The sequence below is a fragment of the Nycticebus coucang genome, chromosome 3, assembly GCF_027406575.1.
Source record: "Nycticebus coucang isolate mNycCou1 chromosome 3, mNycCou1.pri, whole genome shotgun sequence".
NCBI lineage: Eukaryota > Metazoa > Chordata > Mammalia > Primates > Lorisidae > Nycticebus > Nycticebus coucang.
In genome coordinates this window covers 109,982,285-109,994,126 of record NC_069782.1, presented here as the reverse complement: position 1 = coordinate 109,994,126, position 11,842 = coordinate 109,982,285, and the positions used below count along the sequence as shown (strand labels likewise).

The 11,842-nt window shown below is 36.8% G+C and overlaps 1 non-coding gene across 1 annotated transcript; it reads right to left on the bottom strand.

Annotated features, from left to right (window-relative positions):
• Positions 1 to 11,210: 11,210 nt before the first annotated feature.
• Positions 11,211 to 11,317, bottom strand: LOC128582721 (U6 spliceosomal RNA). Its single transcript, XR_008379167.1, has one exon. It is a non-coding gene; the product is annotated as a U6 spliceosomal RNA (small nuclear RNA).
• Between the last annotated feature and the right edge of the window lie 525 nt (positions 11,318 to 11,842).

Sequence of the window (11,842 nt, the reverse complement as noted above, 5' to 3'; positions counted from 1 at the left end):
ATGTTAGATTCATTTCTTGGTTTTCAATTCGATTCCAAGTGTCTATGTCTCTGTTTTTGTGCCAGTACCATGCTGTCTTGAGCACTATGGCTTTGTAGTACAGACTAAAATCTGGTATGCTGATGCCCCCAGCTTTATTTTTGTTACAGAGAACTGCCTTAGCTATATGGGGTTTTTTCCGGTTCCATACAAAACGCAGAATCATTTTTTCCAAATCTTGAAAGTACGATGTTGGTATTTTGATAGGAATGGCATTGAATAGGTAGATTGCTTTGGGAAGTATAGACATTTTAACAATGTTGATTCTTCCCGTCCATGAGCATGGTATGTTCTTCCATTTGTTTATATCCTCTGCTATTTCCTTTCTGAGGATTTTATAGTTTTCTTTATAGAGGTCCTTCACCTCCTTCATTAGGTATACTCCTAGGTATTTAATTTTCTTTGAGACTATGGTGAAGGGAGTTGTGTCCTTAATTAGCTTCTCATCTTGACTGTTATTGGTGTACACAAAGGCTACTGACTTGTGTACATTGATTTTATATCCTGAAACATTACTGTATTTTTTGATGACTTCTAGGAGTCTTGTGGTTGAGTCTTTGGGGTTCTCTAAGTATAAGATCATGTCGTCAGCAAAGAGGGAGAGTTTGACCTCCTCTGCTCCCATTTGGATTCCCTTTATTTCCTTGTCTTGCCTAATTGTATTGGCTAGAACTTCCAGCACTACGTTGAATAGTAAAGGTGACAGAGGACAACCTTGTCTGGTTCCAGTTCTAAGAGGAAAAGCTTTCAGTTTTACTCCATTCAGTAAAATATTGGCTGTGGGTTTGTCATAGATAGCTTCAATCAGTTTTAGAAATGTGTCACCTATGCCTATACTCTTCAGTGTTCTAATTAGAAAAGGATGCTGGATTTTATCAAATGCTTTTTCTGCATCTTTTGAGAGGATCATGTGATCTTTATTTTTGCCTCTGTTAATATGGTGGATAACGTTTATAGACTTGCGTATGTTAAACCAGCCTTGCATCCCTGGGATGAAGCCTACTTGGTCATGGTGAATGACTTTTTTGATGATAAGCTGTAATCTATTGGCTAGGATTTTGTTGAGAATTTTCGCGTCTATGTTCATGTGTGAGATTGGTCTGAAAGTCTCCTTTTTGTTTGGGTCTTTTCCTGGTTTTGGTATCAGGGTGATGTTTGCTTCATAAAATGTGTTGGGGAAGATTCCTTCTTCCTCAGTTTTTTGGAATAATTTCTGCATTAAAGGAATAAGCTCTTCCTTGAAGGTTTGATAGAATTCTGGAGTGAAGCCATCTGGACCAGAGCATTGTTTGGTTGGAAGATTTTTTATTGTTTCTTTGATCTCAGTGCTTGAAATTGGTCTGTTCAGGAGCTCTATTTCTTCCTGGCTGAGTCTAGGGAGAGGGTGTGATTCCAAATATTGATCCATTTCTTTCACATTGTCAAATTTCTGGGCATAGAGTTTCTGGTAGTATTCAGAGATGATCTCTTGTATCTCTGTGGGATCAGTTGTTATTTCCCCTTTATCATTTCTGATTGAGGTTACTAGAGATTTTACTTTTCTATTCCTCGTTAGTCTGGCCAATGGTTTATCTATTTTATTTATTTTTTAAAAAAACCAACCTTGTTTCATTAATTTCCTGAATGATTCTTTTGTTTTCAATTTCATTGATCTCTGATTTGATTTTGGATATTTCTTTTCTTCTACTGAGTTTAGGCTTAGATTGTTCTTCTTTTTCCAATTCCATAAGATCTCTTGTGAGATTGTTGATGTGCTCTCTTTCTGTATTTGGAATGTAGGCATCTAAAGCGATGAATTTTCCTCTCAAAACTGCTTTTGCAGTATCCCACAGGTTTTGGTAGCTTGTGTCTTCATTGTTGTTATGCTCAAGGAAGTTAATGTTTTCCTGTTTTATTTCTTCCTTCGCCCATCTGTTATTCAACAGAAGATTGTTTAGTTTCCATGCCTTTGGGTGGGGTCGAGCATTTTTGTTAGAGTTGAGTTCCACCTTTAGTGCCTTATGTTCTGAGAAGATACAAGGTAAAATTTCAATTCTTTTGATTCTGTTGATATTTGTTTTGTGACCCAGGATATGATCAGTTTTGGAGAATGTTCCATGGGGTGATGAGAAGAATCTTTGGGATGGAGTGTTCTATATGCGTCTATCAAGCACAGTTGTTTTAGGGTCTCATTTAAATCTCTTATATCCTTGTTTAATTTCTGTTTAGAGGATCTGTCCAGCTCTGTAAGAGGAGTGTTAAGGTCCCCTGTTATGATGGTATTATCAGATATCATATTGCTCAGACTGAGTAAGGCCTGTTTCAAGAATCTGGGAGCATTTAAATTGGGTGCATAGATATTTAGAATTGAAATGTCTTCTTGTTGTATTTTTCCCTTGACCAATATAAAGTGACCATCTTTGTCTTTTTTGACTTTAGTTGCTTTAAATCCACATGTATCTGAAAATAAGATTGCAACTCCTCTTTTCTTCTGAATTCCATTTGCCTGAAAAATTGTCTTCCAACCCTTGACTTGGAGCTTTAATTTGTCTTTTGAAGCCAGGTGTGTTTCTTGCAGACAGCAAATGGATGGCTTGTGTTTTTTAATCCAGTCAACCAATCTATGTCTCTTCAGTGGGGAATTCAAGCCATTAACATTTATTGAGATAATTGATAAGTGTGGTAGTAGTCTATTCGTCTTATTTTGTGAGAGTCCATTGCTTAGTTTTATCTTTTGCATCAGTGTGGAGGTTAGGTTCTGTCCTTTAATTTCTGAGATTTTACTTTGCTGCTGATCCATTGTGGTGGTCAGTGTGCAGAACAGGTTGAAGTATTTCCTGTAGAGCTGGTCTTGTTGTGGCGAATTTCCTCAAAGTTTGTATATCCGTAAATGATTTGATTTCTCCGTCAATTTTGAAGCTTAGCTTAGCAGAGTACAGAATTTTGGGCTGGAAATTGTTCTGTTTAAGTAGATTAAAGGTAGATGACCATCATCTTCTTGCTTGGAAAGTTTCACTAGAGAAGTCTGTGGTCACTCTGATGGATTTGCCCCTGTAGGTCAACTGGCGCTTACTCCTGGCAGCTTGCAGAATCTTTTCTTTTGTCTTGACTTTGGATAGGTTTATCACAATGTGTCTTGGAGAAGCTCGGTTAGAGTTGAGGCGACCTGGGGTCCGATAGCCCTCTGAAAGCAGTGTGTCAGAATCTTTGGTGATATTTGGGAAATTTTCTTTTATAATATTCTCTAGTATGGCTTCCATTCCTCTGGGGCATTCTTCTTCCCCTTCTGGAATTCCTATAACTCGTATGTTGGAACGCTTCATAAAGTCCCATAATTCTGACAGTAAACGTTCTGCTTTCTCTCTCTTCTTTTCTGCCTCTTTTACTATCTGAGTTATCTCAAAAACTTTGTCTTCTACCTCTGAAATTCTTTCTTCTGCATGGTCTAACCTGTTGCTGATACTTTCCATTGCATCTTTAAGTTCCCTGATTGACTGTTTCATTTCCTTCAGCTCTGCTATATCCTTTTTATATTCTTCATATCGTTCATCTCTTATTTGATTCTGTTTTTGGATTTCCTTTTGGTTATTTTCCACTTTATTAGCAGTTTCCTTCATTGTTTCCATCATTTCTTTCATTGTTTTCAACACGTGTATTCTAAATTCCCTTTCTGTCATTCCTAACATTTCTGTATAGGTGGAATCCTCTGCAGTAGCTACCTCATGGTCCCTTGGCGGGGTTGTTCTGGACTGGTTCTTCATGTTGCCTGGAGTTTTCTGCTGATTCTTCCTCATGAGTGATTTCTTTTATCTGTTTCCTTGCCCTAATTTTCCTTTCACTTCCTCTTGCTCTTTAAGTTCTCGTGCCTGTGGAAGTTGCGGGTGGGTTTAGACGATTGAACACATGCGACCACTTGCCGGTTTTCCACTGTTTTAGTCCTCCTCTTGGGGTCCAGAAGTCTCTCGCTGACTCCCTGTATCCTCTCAGGGGTGATGATAGGCAGATCCAACCAGCCAGCAATGCCTGGAGTCCTATCTCCCCAGACTCATGGTGCCCAGATGCAAGGAAGCTGTTACTCGGCTGCCATCTTGCTCCGCGTCCTATTCTTCCATTTGTTAATGTCTTTTGCTATTTCTTTTCTCAGAGTTTACAGAGATCTTTCATGTCCTTTGTTAGGAATATTCCCAGATATTTCATCTTCTTTGGAACAACTGTAAAACGTCTTTGATTTTATTATCAGCTTGACTATTATTGGCATATATGAAGGCTACTGATTTGTGAGTATTGATTTTGTATCCTGAGACACTACTATATTGCTTGATCACTTCTAAGAGTTCCTAAGAGTCCCTGGGGTTTTCCAGGTAAAGATCATGTCGTCTGCAAAGAGTGAGAGTTTGACCCTTCTCTGTACCCATTTGAATTCCCTTGCTCTCCTCTTGCCTCATTGCAGTACCTAGGACTTTCAGCACTATGTTGAATAGCAGTGGTAACAGGGGGAATCCTTGGCTAGTTCCAGTTCTGAGTGGAAATGCTTTTAGTTTTATTCCATTCAATATGATATTGGCTATGGGTTTGTTGTAGATGGTATCTGTCAGTTTAAGAAATGCCCCAGCTAAGCCTATTTTCTTAAGTGTTCTTATCCAAAAAGGATGCTGGATATTGTCAAAACCTTTTCTGAGTCAATTGAGAGAATTATATGGTCTTTGCTTTTATTTTACTTATGTGGTGAATTACATTTATGGATTTGCATATGTTGAACCAGACTTGCATACCTGGGATAAAGCCTACTTGATCATGATGTATAACTTTTTTAATGTGTCACTGTATCCTGTTTGCTATGATCTTATTGAATATTTTTGCATTGATATTCATTAATAATATTGGCTGAAATTATTGTTGTCGTTAAGGCCTTTCCTGATTTTGGAATCGGGGTGATATTTGCTTCATAGAACAGGTTGGGGAAAATTCCTTTCTTCCCTATGTTTTGGAATATGTTATGCAATATAGGTAATAGTTCCTCTTTTGAAGGTTGGTAGAATTATGGTGTAAAACCATCTTGACCAGCGCTTTTCTTTTTTGAAAGATTTGTATAATTGATGCCATTTCAGTGCTTGATATAGGTCTATTCAAAATTTCTAGTTCTTTCTGGTTGAGTTTAGGAAGGTAGCATGATCCCAGGTATTGGTCCATTTCCTCTACATTTTAATATTTCTGGGGATAGAGCTTTTGGTAGTAATCATTGAAGATCTTTTGTATTTCTGTGGTATCTGTTGTTATTTCCCCTCCATCATTTCTGATTGAAGTTATTAGAGATCTTACTTTTCTGTTTCTGACCAAAGGTCTATCAATTTGATTAATCTTTTCAAAGAATCAACTTTTTGTTTCACCAATCTTTGAAATGATTCTTGTATGTTAAATTTCATTTAATTATGCTCTACTTTTTGTTATTTCTCTTCTTCTGGGGTTGAGGTTGGATTGTTCTTTAGTTTCCAGTTGCATAAGATGACCCATTAAGTTGTTGACTTGCTCTCTTTCTGTTTCTTGATGAAGGCGTGTATGCTATAAATTTGCCTCTTAAGACTACCTTTACAGTATTCCACAGGTTTTGATAGTTTGTAGATTCATTATTGTTTTGTTGAAAAAAATCTAATAATTTACTTCTTAATCTCATCTTTGATCCAGCCATAATTTAACATAAGGTTATTTAGTTTCCATGACTTTAACTGGGTATGAAGATTCCTGTTGCTTTTGAGTTCAACTTTTATTCCATGATGGTCTGAGAAGACACAAGGAATAGTTTCTATTATTTTGAATTTGTTGGGGTTAGACTTGTATCCTAAGATATGATCAATTTTGGAAGATAATCCATGGGCTGATGAGAAGAATATATATTCAGTTTTGTTAGGATGAAATGTTCTGTGTATGTCTGTTAAGTCCATTGGTTCCAGGATTGTGTTTAAATCCATTGTTTCTTTGTTTAGTTTTCTACTTGGAAGATGTATCCAGTACTATCAGAGGGGCGTTAAAATCTCCAACTATTATGATGCAAGAAGATGTCATATTGTTCAGATCATTTAGGGTTTGCTTTATGAATCAAGGTAGGGTAGGTAAATGTTAATTATTGAAATCTGTTTCCCTTGGGTGGTATGTAGTGTCAATCCTTGTCTTTTCTTATTTTTGTTGGTTTAAATCCAATTGTATCTGCAAATAACATTGCAACCTCTGCTTTTTTCTGATTTCCATTTGCCTGGGTTATCGTTTTCCATCCCTTCACCCTGAGTCTTATTTTATCCTTTGAGGTTAGGTGTGTTTCTTGAAGACAACAGATATTGAGCCAGAGCTTTTGTATCCAGTCAGCACTTTGCCTCTTTAGTGTGGAATTCAAAGGTATGGTAGAGTTTTGCTCATCTCATTTTTCAGAGGTCCAGACCTTGTTTTTATCCCTTGCACCACTATGGAAGCTCGACTTTGTTCTTTAATTTCTGGATGTGTTTACTTTGATGATGGATCATCATGCTGGTCATTATGAAGAATGAATCTGAGTATTTCTTATAAATCTTGTCTAGTTACAGCAAATTTCATCAACATTTGCATGTCATTAAAATATTTGATTTCTCCATCATAAATGAAACTCAGTTTAACAGGATATAGGATCCTGGGCTGAAAATTGTTTTATTTAAGAAGGTTAAAGGCCAATGGCCATCCTCTTCTGGCTTGAAAAGTTTCAGCTATAAGATCTCTGGTCATTCTGATAATTTTCCTTTTGAAATAAGGAAATAAGATAATATAGATAAGATTTGTCTTATATCTGGTTGCTTGCAGGATTTTCTCCTTCATATTAACTTTTGGCAAAGTAAATAGGAGACACTTTGTTTGTATTGCGTTGAAAAGTTTCAACTATAAGATCTCTGGTCATTCTGATAATTTTCCTTTTGAAATAAGGAAATAAGATAAGATAGATAAGATTTGTCTTATACCTGGTTGCTTGCAGGATTTTCTCCTTCATATTAACTTTTGGCAAAGTAAATAGGATACTTTGTTTGTATTGCATTGTACTGGGATTCTGAAACTACCTACCATCTGAATTTCTGTGTCTCTCACAATGCTTGGGAAATTTTCCACAATAATGTCTTTGGAGAAAAGTATCAATGCCTTTATAACCATCCTCTTCTCCTTCAGGAATTCCTATAATTCAAATGTTGGATTTTTTGGAATAATCCCATAACTCTCTCAGGAAATATTCTGTTCTTGTTCTTTGTTCTGCATCTTTGAATGATTGGAATAATTCAAAAGCCCTGTCTCCAGGACTTTCTTTCTTCTCCATGTTCTATTCTGTTTTTTGAAGCTTCTCAAATGCCTCTTTCAATTCCTTAAACTCTACTATATCTTTCCTCATTACATATGTATCTTTCCTCATATCCTTGGTGACTTTGTCTTTAAAGTCACTAAATTCTCAAGACAACTGTGGGACTATTTTTGGGTTTCTATTTTCATCTTCTCAATTTCAATAATCTTATTGGCCATCCATATTCTGAATTTTATTTCTGACATTTCAGCTATTTCTCTATGGATGTATTTTCTGCTGTTAATCTGCTCTCGTTTCTCAGGTTGCCAGAATTCTGCTAGCTCCTCACCATGAGTATTTTGAGCTTTTTTTTTTATATTATTATACTTTTTTTAGTTAAAATGATAGGTTGTCGTTGAATAGTTATTGACAGATAATCTAATTGGAGACCCATAGGAAACACTGTACAGACCTGTTTGGCAACTAAAACTGGTGGGGTGAGACCAGATTGGGAGGGCCCAGGAAATTGAGCTGAACATCTGTTCACCAAGGAACTGGAGCTTGTGTTTGTGGCCCTTCCCCTACAGTCATGTGAAGTTCCCTTTCAGTGCTACAGCAAGAGTCTCTGGGGGCAGGCTTGGTGACCTAGCACAACCTGGTTCTGTCCTGGTATTAGCCTGCCCTCTACCCACTGTAAAGACATCTCAGGATGCCAAAAATATGCATAGCTGCCCCTTGCCCCCTGACTGTGATAGCTGAAGGAGGAGAATCTGGACGGACCTGCTAATTTCACCTCTCATTGCTCCAACCAAGAAAAAATGGATAGTTCTGACCAAGAGTTCCAGTTAAATTCACTCAGGCAGCTCAAGGACCCCCACTCAAACAAACTCAAAATGTCACCAAGGGTCACAGATATAAACACCAAGCAAGGACTCTCAAGAGTGCTGGGATAAAGAAAATGGGAGTCAGGAGAGAAAACACCTCCCCATGACAAAGTTAGAACAGCAATACTGTTTCCTCTTGGAGCATGTGGGTGTGTGGCTCTGTTCAGTGGCCCACATAATGCAATAGCCTTTCAGAAAACCTGCCAAACACTCTGGCATATTCAGGGGGCAGCATGTCAAGCAACCAGAAAGGGGGAATAGTGGACTATAGGCTGAGGACTATAGATAGAATATTTATTCATCTTTGCAGCAGGCAGTTTAGGGACTGGGCTCAGAGGTAGAAATTCCTAGGGGTAGATGTACTGGGACTTTTCAGCTCTCTCCTGTGTGGTTAGGTAAGAGGTCCTTTCTTCCTTGATCACTGGCAGAAAGCCACCACAGGCCTCCCATTTTGGAGAGGGGTCTCTTGTCCTCTTGGCAACAGGTACATTCCCACTAGTTGCTTCTTACCTGATCTCTATTATCTTTCTTCCTCTTTCTCAGCCCCACAGCTTGTCTCAGTGGAGATGATGTGCACCTTACTTTTTTCTCCTTATGTTCAACTTCTCATTTTTCGAGTTCACTTCAGTCCAACTTTTCTCCTTCTGACAGGAGCTTCTGGTGAAAGCTGCCTCTAGTAGACCAACTTGCCCCTCCCACTGATACCAAAATTAATGTACACATTTCTGGTGTATTTCAGAGACATTTAAAGATTGGAATCTAGGAAAGCTGCCAGCTGGCCTCACTGCTCATTATATATCTTGTATATAACACATAACATCACTTTCATTATATTTAATACTCACAACAACACTACATGGCAGGTGTTATTATCATTAATTTGCAGATAAGGAAACTTAGAGGCTTAGAAAGATTGAGCAACTTGCCCAAGCTCAAAGAGTTAGAAGCTAAAAGCAAAACCTTGAACATACATTTGACCAATTCTAAAGCCAACATTCTTAATTATTCTATAAAACTAAATATGAAATCAGAAATTTATAAGCTTTTATAAATATTTTCCCACACTCTTATCCCTAAGGTGGATTTCCTTATACTGCCAGTATTTCACAAAATGGTGAAATACATTCCCAAAACATAAAACTTGACTTACTGTAAAATGAACTATTCGGCAAATGCTACAGGAGAATTGACTTATTGGCACTCATCTAGGTGTAACTGTGATGAAAATTGTATTTTCCTTGTAACTTTATATTCTGGAATACTATACTTGTTAAAAATATAGTATACTACCTTATGACCAGCTATGAAGGCTTGTTGGGTTCTCATAAATATATCAGATTGGTCTAAGGCTTCAAACCTTAATAGGAAGCAGAGCAGAGTCCTAAAATATGTACTTGATTTTGATTCTTAACTTAGTCACTTTAATAATAACCTTCCTTACACATCATTTGCCTGCTCACATTTTACCTTGACTACAACTCTTTAAGAAAAGTACTTTAGTATTCCCATTTCAAAGTGGCAAAAATAATGTTTCAAAAAGTCACAAACCTTGCCTTATGTCACAGAACTCAGTGTTCATATTCCAGAGTCAAGGTAGGTGGTATCATTCCACAGTGATGTTTGTGGCCACTAAAGACTCCCTAACTCTTCTGCTCTCTCCTGAGGAATTTGCTCATATAAAGTATTGAAGTAATACCTTCCCTAAAATATGTTTCTGGGAATTAAAAAAAAATAATAATGCATTTAAATCATCTCAAAAAGAAATGTGGAGTTTTCCCACCTCCCATCACTGCCACCATAATTGCAAAAAGAAGTCCACCAATAGAGAAATATAAACTAATCACTTGATTCTAATATATAAAAATCAAAGTATGAATAATACAAATTCCTCATGGGACTGCAAGAACAAAATGCAGAATGTTTTTTGTGGTTTGAAGAATACTGGCTATTTCTTTCTTGGCCTATTGCTACTCCTAGAGCCATAATTTATGCCAGATAGCTTTAAATTTGAGCAACTGTTTGCTTTTCCATCAGTTCCTACAAAGCAATATATGAGCTCAATGTTGTCTTAGTTAATCCTTTGAACATGAAGAAAATTCCAAGGAGATTTTGTTGCAATTCCTCTTGCATGCATGGAAGAACTCAGCCTTCTGTCACTATTACATCATCTGGCAATAACTGCTCTCGTGATTCCATGTACATTGTTCTAACAAATAAGCCCTCATCTCTGCACACAGGAATAATCTAGAAATTTTAGTCCCAAACAGAAGGACCAATGAACATGAGACCTAGGAAATATATAAGTTTCCATCAAGGAAGATTGTGGGCTCTGGCTTTTCAATGATCCCCCAGAACATCAATTAACAGAGAGATGCAAATTATTGTGCATGTTCAGTATATGCTGAAAATGGCAATGAGCAGATGTCTCTCCTCATCCCTTGAGAAGTGCTCATCTGGTTTCTCATTGCTTCTTGACAAGCCAAAGCCCAAGGTTCCCAAGTCTGTATTTCCTCCATTTTATCTCAAATTTTATATATTTTGCCAATCTTTTCTATGTGGCAAGTATGTCTGTCATTTTAGAAAACTGTTCTGGCTGGTTGCCAGGAATTTTTAATACAATGCTCTGCCAATATCAAGCACTTCTTGGACTCTGTATAGAAAGCCAACTTAAAAGTTTATCACAAATTCAAATTTTTAAAACCTAGTACCAACACCTACCTGACTGATCAGCATCATTTTATATACATTCATCCAGTATATAGCACAGAATAATAATATTCAATGCATTTTGGGCCAGGCACTATGGCTCATGCCTGTAATCCTAACACTCTGGGAGGCTAAGGTGGAAAAGTCCAGCCTGAGGAAAAGCGAGACCCCGTCACTACTAAAAGTAGAAAAACTGAGGCAAGAGGATTGCTTGAGCCTAAGAGTTAGAGGTTGCTGTGAGCTATAATGTCATGGCACCCTACCCAGAGCAACAGCTTGAGACTCTGTCTCAAAAAATAAATAAATACTTTTTTAAAAAAAATATGGAATGCTTCATGAATTTGTGTGTCATCCTTGTGCAAGGGCCATGCTAATCTTATCTGCATCATTCAAATTTTAGTATATGTGCTGCTGAAGCGAGCACAATAAATACATTTTTATGTATTAAGTATGTCAGAGCTAACTCCATTCACGAGCTTCTGACCACTGAAAATATACATTAAAGAAATGTTTATTGATAGTTCAGTTATAAATCTAATAGAGTAATACTTTCTGGATTCATTAATATTTGAGTTTTCAATTAAGATTAATTGAGTTGTACTGCTGTTGGTGGGTTAGAAACTAAAGTTACAATGTGTCAATCTGCTGATTAATTCACATAAGATATAAGATGGTCATTAAACTGCCTTGGATACATTTTTGACTCAGAAATAAAAATGTGTGGATTGTGATTTAACAATGTACAGCATCCAACTTCTTATTTACTGCTTTCAACTGAGAATTAAAATCAAAGATAATATATTTTAATCAATTTTTAACTATTGAAGAGTTTTGGTATTTTATAAGTATTCCTAGTCTGTACAAAATATAAACAATTATGTTTTTAATAAATTGGTAGTTATAAGTATTTAGAAATGCAACATAAGGCTATTTCATTAATAGTAACTTT